This window comes from Amblyomma mixtum, chromosome 7, assembly GCF_055824585.1.
Source record: "Amblyomma mixtum isolate Tamu chromosome 7, ASM5582458v1, whole genome shotgun sequence".
In the NCBI taxonomy this organism is placed as follows: Eukaryota; Metazoa; Arthropoda; class Arachnida; order Ixodida; family Ixodidae; genus Amblyomma; species Amblyomma mixtum.
This window is the reverse complement of record NC_143018.1, coordinates 41,249,737-41,266,106: the sequence shown is the minus strand read 5'-3', so window position 1 is coordinate 41,266,106 and position 16,370 is coordinate 41,249,737. Positions and strand designations below refer to the sequence as shown.

Here is a 16,370-nt window from a genome sequence, read left to right as displayed (position 1 = left end):
ATTTTGAGCAACTCGTAATCGCGCCCCTGGTCACAGCTACTGGATTGTGTAGGAGCGTTCAATTGGAAGTGTCTCCTGCGACCCGGTCGAAATAACGCAAGCGTTATTTCCACCCGTGACGTCGCATCCGGTTTAAAAAAATAACGTCACGTCCGGCCATTTTTTTGTTGTTTGATTCATGTTTGAGCCAAGCCGAGCATTGCTTGCAGTAGCTGTATGGCCGGTCGGTGTGGGTCGGTGGGAGCCGCGCGCGCTTGCCCGTGAGCAATTTCTGTTATTTCTGTCTTTTGGTATGTACTTACTGTATGCATTGAGTGACTGCCTGTTATCTGACATTCGGCATTTCGTTGTCAACTTCCTTGCGCCCAAATATTTTGTGTTTGCAGATAACCTAGGACTAGCACTGAGCCCGCTTGCCCGGCAGTGGGCACAAAGGCCCTAAAGGTGAGACTCGTCTCTTTTATCCTGAGTTCTGCTCAAAAGCTCAGTGCAGTTCGACAGAAAAGAATATGCGCCTAGTATGTTTTTGTACCTTTTGTCAGCCCGACCCAACGTAACTCTTGTTCATGTAAAACACGCATGATTACCAGCTTTAGCGCGCGCCCGAATAAAAGGCGGGAAACTTTTAACAGCCCAGTTGAGCTAACCGTTTATGCGATGAGTTTTGTGGCCCCGCTGCTAGGAAAGTGTGTCGAATACTGACTTAATGGTTCATTTTACAGTTGTGTTGCTGTGAATCCATACGAGCCGCTTTCCGAAACAGGTACACTAATTGCGGCGAGATAAGCGATTACGCTGCGGTGTCTGGAGCGCTTAAACTAGTTCTTTTTTTAAATTTATTTTCATTTCAGGTAGCAGCACTTGAAAAACCGAAATGCAGTTCCCGATTCCTGCATCGAGTCCGGCGTTCGCTTGCTGGTGCAGAGGCTGAACAAATGAGACGATAAAATGCGGAAGCAGCAAAGGCGCCACAGGGTGAGTTCTCCACCTTCTGTGAATTTTAAAACGAGTGCTGTGCCACCTGCACTGAGCATCGGCTTTACATGGGGAAGGTGCTTGGACCCAGGTAGCTAACTAGCATGGAGCGCATGAGGCAACTGGAAAAGCAAGCTTCCTTTTGAGGCCTCTAAGCTTAAAGCCTTTTTACAGGTGATGCTGCAGAGACGCCTGAAGGAGGTGGGCCGTTGAGGTACAGATAAACTGATAAACAACAAAAACTAGTTCCTGTTCAAACAGTATAATTTGCAGCTTTGGTGGAGGATTTTCTGTGGCCCTTCAGGGAGTGTTTACCCAGAAATTTTAGTTATTGCTTAATGCCTCTTGGTCCCAAGAACCAAACAGTTAATCAATTGCCCTCATGCCTCTTGATGAGGAAATCTGAGACGTCAAAATGATCATTTACCATAGCTGTGAACAGTAATGGCTGGGTGTATCGCCGGAGAGAACAGAGTTCATCTACTGGACTGAGTGGTAAGAATTTCAGGTTGGTTAAAACACAGATGGCTTAACATCATATCACCAGATCTTGCATTGTTGGCGTGTGTGATTGTTGCGGTGTGTGTGTGGCTGGTGAGCTGTCAACTTGGGTATGAGAAAAGTTCTAAGCTCAGCCAGAAATGCCTGTGCTGTTTGAGTTCTGGGCAAGAGCTTTGAGCGAGGTCATTGTACATTTGGCTTTTGTAGTGCTCCAACTTCCTCATTCCCCCACCATTGCTAGGAATGTCTCCATGGGATTGAGAGAAAGTGGTGTGATGTAATTAGAGCAGTGGCATGGCCATAAGATCCATCCGCACAGTACCACTTACAGGTTGTTTGCTGGTTTGGCTCCGCGGTCAGAATTGAGGTGAGTTGTGAGTGGGCCACTGTGGAAAATGACATTAGAGCAGCAGCAAACATGGCACCAATGGTGGAGAGCAAACTTTGATGTCTGTGTTGCCATTGTTGTCAAAGTTATCTGTGAGGCCATCAAGGGCAGCACCTGTTCTGAATGCATCGTATAGCAGTAGATCAGAACTTGACTTTTATAGTTGGGTCATGGGCCTCACTGCTGGAGCTGTATCAGTCAGTTCAGATTTCACATTGAGACGCATCAAATTCAGCAACCTTACTACTGATAAGTACAGTGAAACCTCGTTAAGGCGCACCTCGCAGCACTGCAGAAAAACTATGTGCAAAGCGGCAGTATGCCCAAACTGAAAGCAGCCTGAATACATCCACTTACCTGGTAAAAAATGATTCCTGATCAATTTTTAAAAATGTGCACACGAAACCTTTTAACTGCATAGCTACCATTCAGCCTCGAACGCGGCTTGGGCAGGGTATGTAATCCGAAGGCAAAATAACCGCTGGTACTTAAGGGTCCTTAAAGAAGGCAAGCATAGCAGGAGGCGGCAGAAAGGTACGTGGGCGGATAAGATTAAGCAGTTTGCCGGGATATGGCGGCCACAGCTGGCAAAGGACAGGGTTAATTGGAGAGGCCTTTGCCCTGCAGTGGTTGTAGTCAAGTTGATGATAATGATGACACCGCCATCCTGCTGCAGAACATCTGCAAAGAGCCCTTCACAGGCAGCGTGGCTGTCAATACTGAGAGCTTCGTCCTGATGTGAGACACACTGCAGCTTATTTCATTTCGGAAGCACGCTATCCATGAAAATGTTGGTAATATGAGAACGCAATGAGATGGGGCTGGACCACAGCTGCACAGTGGCACAGATCAGCCAGCAGCACAGCAATGGTAGGTGCGGCGCATGGAGGAAAACTGAAATCTGCTGCAGAAAGGCCAAGTCATGTGACAGCGATAAGCAGTAGTTATAGCAATGGGCACATCTGCATGGCTAGGGTCATGGCTGCTCGTACACCAGCACCTGCAAACAGGTTAGTGACGGGCCTTGGGTGTGGGGAGGACAGGCAGGCACCCCCCTTTCCTTACAATGGGAGGGAAGAGTTCTCTCTTTCCAGACGCGTCAAGCAGCTGCAAGTAGGCTATGCATGTCACCAACATGTCTTATTATGTCATTGTGGTGTATGCATTAAGAGCACTTGTGAACTTTCCTTTTAAATAATATGCATTTAAAAAAAAAAAACGGTGTACTGTTCGTCTTCAGTGCAGCCAGTAGTTTTTTAAACCTTGGCACATCCGTATCTTTACCTTCTCTCAGTATTGGTCACCTGCTACAAAACTGGAAAACTGCTCCTAATGGAATTTTGGCTTGCGACAAAGACTGCTCCAAAATGCTCGTGGCCATTCCCTCCTCTGCAAATGTTGTGTGGTGTGTAATATTCCTTTTTCCCATGGGCATTGTCACATATTGCAAGCTGGGTGGTGTATCATCGTTTGCGTAAGAACTTAAGGGCACTGAGAAATTTCCTAGGCAGCCGCTTGGCCACCCACTAATTTCAAGGTGATTGCACTCTGCTTTTCAATGAATGCAAAATCCTGACGCGATGGTGTCTGCAAATTTTTTTGCCACCTTCCCCCCCTCCCCCTTTTTTTTTTGTCTCCTTCTTTTATTATTTTTTCTTGGATGTTGCAAGTGCTGTTTTATGCAAGAAGCTTAAATTAGGAGCTTCGCAAAATTTGATTGCTGGTCTGCACACGATTGTCTCCATGTCCAGGTTTTGCGCCATTTCCTAACCCTGGCATTTATTGGAACTTTCACTTCATTAAAACTTTTGTGTGTGTGTGGTGGCACAAATTTTGGAAAGCTCCTTTTCTAGCGCTTGCAAGTTCTTTCCATATATTCGTTTTTCATGGGGCTGGAGCTTCATCGCACATCCAGTCCATAACTATTCCTTGGCATTTTCAGATACTTTGTCCCATTACACTTGTGTAGTGTGGAGAAGCCGCCGCTGCTTGTAAGATGCTTTGTCTCCTTGATTTTTTTCATAGCCTTCTCCGCAGTGCTCAGGTGCATTTGGGCAAAGTATCGAAAAATGATGACTAGCTTGGCTGGCATTTCCTCTTGGTCTCTGAATGCACCATGCCGTCAGAATTTGATGAAATTATGGACATGTACACCAGGGAATCGTTTCAGAAAGTTATCCAGGATTTATATTGTGAAAAAAAAATAGCGTTACACACATAAGTTTTGGGTTTGTTATACGGCAGATTAGACCAACCACGAACAGAATAGCAAGGTTCTGCTATATTTCTCTGAAGGGCTGTGATGGCTTTACAGGGTGTGTAGCAACCTTGAATCATCAGGGGAATGTTCTTTACCTGTAAAAATGAGTGAATTGAGGGATACGATCAAGAAAGTGGCCAGGTTGGAAAAAAGGACTGACTGAAATTAACGCAGTGGTCTGCCGCAAGTTTCTTTGGTACTGTGAGTGCCCAGCACACGGTCTGTTCACATTGGCGTGGCATATTTTTTCTTCTAACATGTATAAGGCATGGCAGCCTGTCTGTTTTGGGTGTCTTTTCCTTGTCGTCCATGATGTGAGCATTGTATATACTGGTTCGTTCTGTACTGGTTCCCGGACTCGACAGTAAATTTGGGCTGGTACATATGGATAGACATAGCTGCATTCAAAAGTATTTTCTGTGGAATATGCCGTAGTCATAGCAATGTGCAGAATTCATGCACTTTCAATGTACTCATGCGAGGAGCCACGCCACCCTAGCGTGGCATCAAAATCAATCTGGAAATCTTGCTCTCAGGCCTCGTCAATCTTGTAGGCCATTGCAGAAACAAACAAATAGAGGCTAGTTTCTTTGCGGTTCGAGCTGTGATAAGGTCATAGCAAGCTGATATTTTTTATGGAAATCTCTTGGTGCTTGTCCCATGGCACTGCTGCTGTCTAAAGGGATGCCAGAGTGAGCACAGGATGCCTTCATGGGAAAGAAAGGCAGGAAACGACAGTACTTTTCACTGATGGAAAAACCAACCTTTGAAAGCCAGAAATAATCTCTGGCAGTATAATGAGCAGTTTATGAATCCCCTGAAAGCATGCGGAGTGTTTCGTTTAGATAATTTTCCAGAATTTTCTCAAAGTGGTGCTCTTTGTTTCTTCTGTAAAAGCACATAAGCCACCACTCTTATGAACCATTAAAAGAGAGCAGGAACTTGTGAGCATAATTTTAAGCAACTTCCAAATCTAAGAGCCCAGTTCACTGAGGCACTTTTCGTCTGGTGAGAAGGAAAACAGCTGCCGAAATTGCTGCAGAGATTCCGAATTGAAATGTGCCAGCATCTGTGGGCCCGTTATGGCTAGGGATTCCAGTGTGGTTAAACCCATACACAAGAGTTCAGCGGGCAATGTCCCGTCAAGAATGATGCATCTGGGACAGCATTTCACGGTTGGACCTGTCTCTAGGTGTCACGAGGTAGCGTGGAAGACACAGTCGTGTTAAAGCTTTCACTCGCGTTGTAGCTTAAGCTGCTGTTCATTGATTTTTTGTATAATCTTTTGTTTCTCAGCAGTGTGCCACATCACGTCATACGCCTTTTCAGTGCGAACTGTGGCAAGAGCATCTCCACTTGCCAGCTTGCAAATTCAAGCTGTCAGGTTTTTCCCTGCACACAGTTATGCTTTAGGCAAATTTTACCATTCTACATGATTTCCCCTCATTCATTGAGATAGTCAGTAAGCATTAGGATGTGATAAATTATGAGGAGTAAAATATTGGTGTGGAATATTCTGTTTCATTGCTGCATTTTGAGGAAGCATGTTTGTATTGTAATTTTAACTACCTGTATTGATATCTGAACTACTCTAGATTATTCAGTTGTATTTGCTCTGAATTTTATTACTATTATCTGCTTCAAAATGAAAAATTTGATGTTGACACGCACTTGGCAGAGAACATCAAATGCTGGGACAAAAGAAGAAAAGGGTAGCCACCTGTTATAAAAAGATTGACTTCGTAAAAGGAGCTTTCTCAAACACGGGAAGCAAATCTCTTTTCAATGCAGCTTTTGCGGCTTCATTCATTTTTTTCTGTGAATTGATCATGTATACTGTCCATTATTATCGCCACTATGTTTCTCGCTTCGGCCGTTGGGAATTCAAAATGAGTAGCTTGCTGGACGTCCAGTTTTAATTTTTGTTGAATGCTTCAGCTCGCCTAGATAGCATATATAATTCAGGAATGCATTTAACGGCTACATTTTAGTCTTTTTGTCCGCAGATTTTTGTTATTCCGTCCACACCACAAGGAAACTCTACTATGTAAACCACGCGGAAAGATATTTGTTTGAGTGGGATTAGATTCTTCTTTTATGTGCAATGTGGATAGCAGCAATGCACTGCACTGGGAGCATTTCATCCAATGCAAGCAGATGCTGCTTTCAGTTGGCATCTAGATCACAAGGGCTTATTCAAGCTGCAACAGGAACAGCAGCATTGCTGAGAACTAGCTCTAATTTCATACGCAGCAAAGCACAAGGAAAGCAAATATTTATTTTAAAAATGCATTGTACAAAACAAATTTTATCTGCTTGTGAATACGCAATATACTCGCGAGATCACCAAAGACTCCCAGAAATTGTTGCACCCTTTTATCCTTTTGGAATGGGCGGAGTGTTCCAAAGCTAAATACAACGCTGAAATCGCGTATTCCGACTGAGATCGTCCCAAGTGAGCTGCTTGGTTTCAGAACTCGACGTTGCCCCTCACCCGCTTGGCTTTGCTAAGCATGTCATAGTACCGGCCGGCAATTCGAAAAGCCCTGCTATGTACAGCATGTGTACGAGAGCAGACGACGCAGCAGTCCCTTTGTCTACTTTTGGAGCCCGCGTGACCAGGGTTGCTGCTTTTGAGAGTGACGTCATAACGCACCCCAGCGCTCGGAAAGCGAAACCGCTCAGTATAAGTAATGCGGTAATAAATTATTTATAGTGCATATATGAATCGTGCAGCATGTGTATGTGCCCTGGGGCAATGCAATATTTGAAACAAAGACGCCAACCAAAAATTTGATGTCGCCCCTATTTTAAAGGGATATTGAACCAAACTTTTGGAGCTGCTCTTTTGCATGTAAACAAGAGCTTGTCTGCTAAAATTGATAAATATGACAAGCATTTTAGCGAAAAAGGTGGATAACACGCTGTTTTTCACTATTTATTGCCGTATCGTTGCACCTGGCGGCCGCCTGTGGAAGCTGCGACTAGACGTCATTACACCCGCGCGCCCACCGTTCCCGCAGAAGCACGATTGCCATCGCTACTCACGGCTTTTCCATGTCTGTCGTCTGCTCACGGCGTACACAGATATGTCAAAATGTTAATTGATGCTGTTTACATACCATAACCGTATGCACGCTTACGTCCGCTAAATGCAGCAACTTTTTCCGGACCTTACGCCATTTCTAACATTCTCACTTTTAAAACCGAAGCGCGAAGATGTTCAGACTAGTGGCGCCATCTGGCGGTTAGGAGGAGAAGCATTGTTGTCAACAAACCGACATCCCGCTTAGCCTAAAGGAGGCAGAATCGTCACTCTAAATAAAAAATAAAGCAAATTTATTACTCGTAAGTTTTCTTATGGGCGACAGGAGACGAAGCGAAAGACCGGTGGCCCATTTATGGCCAGTGACCGCGCTGAAGAAGCCAGTAACAACGACGCAATCAGTCCGAAGCGAGGTTTCATTAGTTTCATGCATCGAAGGGCGCCGCCATACTTGTCGCCGCGGGAGGGTGCCATGACGTCACGCTCTTCATCTCGCGCTGACCGGGAGGGCTTGGCGCGCGCTCATGAAACATCGAAAATAAAACCATCCGCTGAAAAATATGCGCAGTGACGACTAGATTTCGGTGTAATCACATTCCGAGAATCTATTTTCAGCGTTTTTGTTCAATTTTCAGATTTTGCTTCAGTATCCCTTTAAGGTTTTGGGTTTAGCATATGGAGCTTTTGACCTCCTGTGTGCCAGCGTCGGAAGCCGCAAAAGGAAATGCGGCAGTGTTGTGGGCTGGCCAAGCTTAATTGCCAAGGCTTGGAACCTGATAATTTCATTCTCTTAATGAGTACTGGTCTGACCCAGTGAAACCCTTTCGTTGTTTGTCTTGACTATTTTCATTCTCTCTTGAGCTCTGTGCACACTTCTTTTTGAGTGTGGTTCTTCCAGCACATCTTCAACAATGTTGCTTTTATCCTTTTTTTAAGATCTTTCAAATGTCCATGCACAAGGCCACTACAGGAGTGCGTAGGCTGCTGCGATAGTCGGTTGGGAGATGTTTAACAGTACCTTTTGCTGGGCTAGTTGGTGTGACATTGTGTTCAGGAAAGTAAAAACAGTGCTAAATTCTACACAAACCACACAGAAAGACAGACAGGACGGCACACAGAAAGACGGCAGCGTCCGTCCTGTCTGTCTTTCTGTGTGGTTTGTGTAGAATTTAGCGCTGTTTTTACTTTCCTGAACACAGTTGGGAGATGCCCTTATCTTTTTTCTCTCTTGCATGCATTCCTTTTTTTTGTGTGTGTGTGCATTTGTTTGTGGGTTTCTCTTTGTGGTTTATTAGTTGCATTTTACTTTTCTGAGCTTGCCCACTTTTGTTTTCTCTTTTCATGGCATCCAACCCTGCATATGGCTGACACTAGGGGAGGGACTGCAGCAACCGACCTTGCATGACGCAGCATTCTCTGGTCCGAGGCACCTATCCATCGTTCCAGGCTACTGGCTCAAGAACGTGCTCACAAGTCTGCACCTTGGCCTACAAGCAGAATGACAATATACCCATTGCTGCCAGAACTGCTGTGCCAAATAAAGTATTCCTACCAACGTGCCTTGTCGGTGATTAATGAAGCATATGAATAGGTTACTAACAACTTGGTTGGCCCTATAGAAAAATCATGTTACAAAACAGTCGGTTGAGACCATACCCAGCCTCCACATTGTTTCCTCTGCAGAGCCGCATATTGCCTTTCTGTTTATGCCCCTGCAGCAGAAAATGCTGCACAAAGTTAATGAGGAAAAGAAATTTCCCTGGCAAGCTGCTCCGAGACTACTGCTAAAAGGGTACTGAAGCCCAGTGAAAATGTAGATCAGGTAATGAATGTTTGTGGGTGCTGCACGTGTACCTTCAATGCATAGGAGGGACCAATTTCAACTTTTTTTACACGTAGGTACACCTTTTCTGATAGCACCATCCCTTGATGTCGGTTGCTCCTGCCTATACCTCCACCTCATTCAGCACTGACAGTGCTAGGAAAGCTCTTGCTGAATATTGTAATCTGGGTGCTTTTAACTGGATGGTCTTTGTAGGTATTTCAATAAGGCTAGGCAACCGTCCTAGCACTACTGGGGTTCCAACCCACTGCAAATGAGGCAGATTCTGTAGCGCTTGGCTCTCGCTGGTAGTTAGTGAAATTGGTATCTCCCTAAACTGCACTCTGACAGAGCATAAAGAAAACACATCCATGTTAATTCATGCCATGCAACATGACATGGAAAACATCACGTGGCTAGTTCATCCATTGTTTTCAGGTTCAAGACATCTGCCAATTTTTATACGGTAGCTTCAGTCTCTTGCAAACTATATTTCTTTTGAAGGCACTTTTTGAGCAGGAATTGTTTTCATGCAGATGCTTTGGGTGCACAAACTGGGTAATGTTGGTCGTCACCTGTTAATAAAAGGCCCTAAATGATTAGAATGATATTTGGTAAATTCGATTTACAGTCTTCTCTTACCGTTTTTGACCTATCTTTCCTCAAACAGAACAGTGGCTGATTGAATTCGCATCACTTGTTAATGTCAGATTTAATTTTTTTTTTTTTGCTCTAGCCTTTCTCAGCTGCTAAGGGCCATTATTGCCCGAGAGGTATGTACGGTGTGTACTGTACACACACGGAAATCGCTTCATTCAAATCTGCGGTATTTACGAAAAGGTACTTCGGTCCCGTCAAAATCTCGTGTTTCATTGCGACAAAACTGCCGATAGTACACGCTTATTCAACGGCCGTACAGTTTACCTGTCCTGACCGATGATGAAGCATGGCAATGCAGCGTGCTGCACGCGGCCATCGTGCTTTCGACAGCCCCCGGACCGATAGCCTATGAAAGGCCATTACATGCACTATGCGCGTGTTGCTTGGTGTGGGTTGTGGTCTTTGCGACTGCTTCACTGCAGTTCTTTTTTTTCCCCCTGAGCTCCTGTCACGACGTGGGGCCAGTTTATTTTAGAACATGCAAGGCCGATCGAGTGGCATCGCATGAGGCGCCGCTAATGCTGCCAGTGCTGATGAGCGGTCGCATAATGTGAATGAATTAAACCCTCTGGTCGGGCTCTCTTTATTTCGAACTCTGTGTCAAGAACTATTTTCGGTCCCCTTACCCTTAATTTCAAATCGGCATGATTTGAACAAATTTTCAGACCCTTAACAGTTTGAAGTATTAGACGTCGAGGTATGCCCGACCATTGGTGCTTGGCGTTGCAACGATGGCGCGCGCACAATGTGGCTCTAAACGTGATGGTCCTTGTCTTCATCTTCAAAAGCCTTGGCGCAAATCTCAAAAGTTTACTCGCAACAAACATAAATATAAGACTGCTCAAAGAGAGCACGCGGCTACAAAACCACCGTGCCGCACACGCGTGTCCACTCTTGGCACCCTCAGTTCGAATAGAATTTGACCAAAAGTTTGAGCTAAGAAAGCGAGCACGAAACAACGAGAGTTCACCGTGAGTGCGTGTGTTTGAGGAAGTGTCGTGCACAATAGGTTTTGCCACTAAAAGCACTGATCGTGGTGCCTGCGTGCGGTACAGCGAAACGGTGATATCGATACGAGATGGAAGCACGCGTTATATGTTGTTCCGCAGCTGGCGCTTCTATCATCACAATCAAAAGTGGAAGGATTGATTTTTTTTTCTGCAAAACAAACCTCGAGTAGAACCCCACTGTTACGTTCGCGGTTGCTGCGTTTTACCTCGTTTTTATGAGCCAGTCCAGCTGCCATAGATCGAAGCCCATGTATACGTAATTGAAACTCGATCGCCTGTATCTGTTACATAATGCAATTGTTGCATCATTTCCGCATCGCATGCCGCGGAAGTCGCCTCGCGGTGATAGTTTACACCGTTCCGGCATTCGTTCAATGCGTGTGCAATGTCAGTGCCGGCCGGGTAGAAAAAGCGAAACTATATACACTCTATCGGTGCTTGTCCGCCGCTGTGTTAGGCAACTTCTGGCGGGAAGCCCCCACGCCAAAGCGAGCACGCTTACAGAATAGGTGATTTTTGGTGCGGCTGTTGGCACAGTTACATCGCCGCTGTGATGCCAGCGCGAACGACCCTAACGCGCGAAAACGAAACTATGCCGCGGCAGACGGCACAAGCAGCACTCTACGAGATGCGGTTGCACGCGTTGGCTCCGACGGTTTTGTTTTTGCCATCCGCTTTATTCTTGTCACCTGCACTTTAAGATACACAATTTCGAGATTCCAATAGGCGATGATCCTATGGGATTAATGTGGCCACCGCTATAACAGCGAAGAGGAGCACGCGTACCACAGCTTCGCACGCTCTAGGCTGCTCCTTCTTACCTGCTAAAACCCTTCCACAGACAGCTGCTCAGAAACGGAATCGACATTTGAGCTGTATATATAGTTGGCATAGCATCATGGAAAAAAAAGCACACTCATCACTTGTGTTGTTTGGTTTTCTTTGCTCATGCAGAACGATCGTGAGAACCCACAGCCTTGCTAATTCCAGAGAAGAATATGGCGCACACGTCATAATAATAAAAAAAAAACTGCAGGCAACGGTGTACAATTTTTTTTCACGCTAAACATTCATCTGCTACGTTTCCTGGCTGTTACTTTTTTTTTTTGCGGTCCTATGAAAAACTCTGCAGCAATGTGTTTTGTTGCATTTGATGCTCTGGTGCATTTAACAACTATATGTGGACACTTGAGTGCACTCTCAACTCTCACTTTAGGTCGTACACACATGTGTGTAGCCCAAAAAAATTTAACTTCATATTGTCTCTCCCAGATGCACACAAATCACGTTCATCACCACCCGGACAACATGACCACAGATGTCATGCATATTCAAGAATGCTGATTCCATGGCTGCAGTTGAGGTTTTCGGCCAGAAGCATGGGTAGCGGGGCGAGCTGGCACAGGTTGATCGCTTGCGACAGAGAAGTAATCACTAGCGAAATGCGTCGTAGTATGTGCACCGACATTTGCAGCTGAACTGGTTTTTACTGAAATGTGAAATTTTTAGTAGTCACTGAAGAAGAAAATAAGTAAAGTGTGTATTGCAGAAACAAAAAAAAAAATAAAAAATTTAATTCAGCTGGTGAATGTGAGAGATTTCAGTTGCAAAGTATATATGCCAATCCTAATTTATCTTCCAGAAAGTACTCTACAAGCTATAATTAGTCCAAAAGTGATGGCCTACAGAGTGTTTCACTGAATGTGGCAATTTTTTAAATAGATTAAATACAGCTACGATATTTATTTAACCCGCAGGCTTGTAAATGAATATATAATATTTAACTTTTTACCAGTTACAGTAATGCCTCTTATTATAGCTGACCATAATATCCGCATCAGTTTTTAGATTCCTCAAATTGTGATTCTCTCGGCTGCAGTGCACTGAGTTTGGGTTGCCCAAATGGGCGAAACTGCACGGGCCAGGAGCGCTCGCAGCCACGCCTACGAGTGCTGCAATACCTGCAGGTTTTTGACTGGTATCAACTGAAAATGTAGACAGTTTAGTCTGGCAAATCCCAACTGACCCCTGCTGAGATCACTCACAACCCTGTGGTTTCCATAGCTGGTGACCAGTCGAAATCTGCCATTCTTGTGAAGTTGACCTGCTATTGACTAGGACAAACATTTGGCTTTTATTATGTCATTAACTAGAACAATTTGCAATGATATTTCAGGCACACTTCAGTTTTGATTACACAGTTTCACTTGGTTCCAGCTCGAACAGTGAAGCTGCTTTGCAAGAGAAGGTGTGGCATCATATATTAGCAAACAGCTATGATTCTTAATTTGAAACTGTGGCCAACAGATTTCTGGTTGAGACTGAGTAATATTAGTTCATATCAGCTGCAGCTGTGTCAAATTCTCAGTTTAGGATGTTTCCCTTGCAAGTGAAAGCAAATTATATTTCACCTGAACTATAGCTTATCAGCTACTGCCTTCATGACTGTAGAAAAAAAGGTTTAAAGCTCCTTCAAGTAAGTGCAGTATCAGTACAAGACCCACTTAATTTTCATTGAAAGGTATGATGGCATTTTCATCAAGCAGAGAGATGCAGTAGGGATTAGAACTGCAATGTGGGACATCGGTCATATGGTTACTTGGTCATCACAAAGCTGAACTTTTCTTATTAAATAGAATTAGAAAAAATTTGCTTATTGTTAAGATGTTGGGTTGAAGGCTCTTGACTTTAGTTGTTATCAAAGCTGCTGAGGCAAGAAAATTGTGTAAAGCACACATATTTTCCCCCATTAAAGGTGAAGCATGGAAGAACATACCATCAGATGAACCTGTGCTCACTGAAAAAATGATGCAGACAGTACAATAAGAGCCAACAGCCCCTGTAAAAGAATTTAAAGGCCCAGATTGCAGTTTAAATCAATCATAAATCAGTATGTTCAGAACAATGCTTGCAAAGTTTCAAATCAGGTCATATACTGAGCAAAGAAATAAAATGTACTGCACTCATTCTGCCCACACATTTTTGATAAGGCATAAATGAATGCCTGACAGTGTAACAGACCTCTTTGCTGTTTTTCTTCCATTCACACAATATTAAATTAAAGATTGCAAACAGCCGGACAATTGTAGATACATAAGGGCAAACTGTGCAATTACTCCTACCGGAGAATCAAAACAAGCAAAAGCTACAAGAAACAATTATTACAGGCACAACAAATACAGATTAATTTTTTTCCTTTTTGATATGTTACAGTCATACTGATCCTAGTGTATCAATAATGAGAATGTGATTTTGCAAGAAGTGTGCTATCAAGTAGAATTGCTTTTCATGACATAGATTCTATTGTGCCGTGATTAAACATTTTCAGCCTCACCTTATTTATGTTCTTTCCAAAGATGCCATCTTGGAAAGGCACTTTCATTTAACTTGCACGTGCGCACACACACACACATCTTTTTCACTGCCAGAAGACTGCGCGTGGTAATGCAGCAAAACACTGAAGAATAATACAGCAGCTTCAGCTGGCCCTTTAGGCTGTGCACAGATGGTACAGTAAAGAGCTCTTTGTGTAATCCACCAAAGTTGTCAGGTGCATATATGCCAGTGTGCTGCCTTCCTATACCTAGCAAAAATTTTGTGGTTCCGATGGGAAGTGGATTTTGTTGAAAAGTTTCATATCTAAATGATGAGTAATGTCTGTTTGTAAAAAAGACTATGGAAAGACCTAGAAACAGGAAAATGCGAACACTTGGTGACATAAGACAGCTATTCAAAACACATTTCAAACATTCTTCAAGCTATATTGCCCACATGGCAAACATGAAGGAGTTGAAACAAATATTGTAATACCTTATCTAAGAGTATCATATCTGAGTTCTAATATTGTTTTTTTTCTCATGGTTACTAGAGCCAAGAATTTCACATTAAAGAGCAACCACAGAATCTTCCGTAATGTGACACAAACATACCATAATAAGCTACCACTATAGTATAAGAGAATATGCTAGGATATTTGATTCAGTTCACATATTCTATTGAATTACAGCTGCAGGAGAGAGAACCACGGTTAAGTAAAATACCACTCTATCTGTTAGCCTTTGAAATATTCCTGAAAGAGATCATTTTTTTTGTGCGTTAACTGAAATTCCATTGTCAGAAAATGATTTAAGCATATAATTTATGTTTTCCTGCAACTAATGCATTGCTGACTCAAAGTGTACTTGATCTGTGAGCAAAACTGTGCTGTCCATGCACTGGAAGACCAAGCACCTGAAGTTATCGAGCTGAAGCCATTAGTGATTAAATTTTTTTAAAGAGTATGGAAGATAATATAGTACCCAGCAGTTTACATATTGGCAGTTTACCACCAGGTTCAGTTTGGTTATTTAATTTAATAATGAACGACTATACAAAAAACTCTCAAGGATAGCGAAAAAGGGAGCTCAAAAGCCAAGCAGGTACAGTTTGCTTGGTGAAATCCTATGTTTCGTCACATCAAAGATTTTCTGAACACTGAGAAAAAAAGCAATTAAACAATTTGTCAAATGACGAATACAGCTCAGCTGCAAATTTGTCAAGAATTAATGCAATGCCCCTTCTTGTAATATCGCCTTCCTGATGATTAAAAAAAATAATGTTAAAAAATCTTGTCATGCATTCAAATAAGAATTTTTCTAGTATTTGGGATGGAATCAATAACAGGTAAATTGGTCAGTAGTTCTCAATGCATTTTTTGCCTTCCCTTCAATAATGGCCTATATCAAAGCTTATCAAATCATATGACAGAATTTTCCTGAAACCGTTCAGTCAAAAAGAATGGAATGTTTGCAAGAACATGATGATACCATGGTAGCAATGAAGTGGGCATATTTCACCTAAAAGTGCACTAACCTGGCCAGATCCCCCTTTGAGAGCCTCAGAATGTATGTTAAAGCAGGTGAAAGTCTTTTTTTAGTGCACAAGTGGTGTTGTGTTGTGTTACTGCCATTCTTTTTGCAAGCCTGAAATATTGATTGAAATTATCAGCTTTTTATGATGGATTATTCAGCAAACCATCAGTGCATTGAGACACCTTATTTCTTCCATGAAGGGGGTTAATCTGCGACACCTTTGCAGGGTTTTTTGTTTAATTAATAGTAACAGTAACAATGATGATAATGCTTTGTAAGCATTAAAACAACTCTATGTCTAAGAAATGCTTATAAAATACTTCAGATGCAACTGCAGCACAAGCACTTACATTTGCATGAAGGCACAAAATAATCTTCTTGTGACAACATGAGAGGATCTCTTTTGCAGCCTTCCTGTTCCTGACAAACCTCCCACCATACCCCCAACTTCATTCTCTTCAGTGCATCCTCTTAAGATACACACCTCACCCCAGGCAATTATTTTGTCTACCGTCTCAGAGCTTCCCCTGCATGCCCCATTTGCTATGATCCCTATGCTGATCTGGAACGTGCCCTCTTTTCCTGCCCCATCATCATCATCAGCCTGACTTCGCCCACTGCAGGACACAGGCCTCTCCCATGTCTCTCCAATTAACCCTGTCCATTGCCAATTGCGGCTACCGTATCCCCACAAACTTCTTAATCTCATCCGCCAAACTAACTCTGTACTGCCCCTGCTATCTGTATGCCTTCTCTTGGAATGCACTCTGTTACCCTAAAGGGCAGCTGCAGCACTTTTCTGAGAATTTCGGGATATTCAAGGATTCAAATCTATATAGGCTGTAGGTAAAGCATGGC

General features: G+C 43.3%; 1 long non-coding RNA gene across 3 annotated transcripts; it reads left to right on the top strand.

Annotated features, from left to right (window-relative positions):
• The first annotated feature begins 219 nt into the window (after positions 1-219).
• Positions 220-8,725, top strand: LOC149335794 (uncharacterized). 3 transcript variants are annotated; one of them, XR_016284543.1, is made up of 4 exons: positions 220-763; positions 852-975; positions 3,159-3,269; positions 8,545-8,725. It is a non-coding gene; the product is annotated as an uncharacterized LOC149335794 (long non-coding RNA). The 3 variants fall into 3 exon arrangements; XR_016284542.1 differs by lacking the exon at positions 3,159-3,269 and having other exon boundaries at positions 220-444; XR_016284541.1 differs by lacking the exon at positions 3,159-3,269.
• Positions 8,726-16,370: the final 7,645 nt, after the last annotated feature.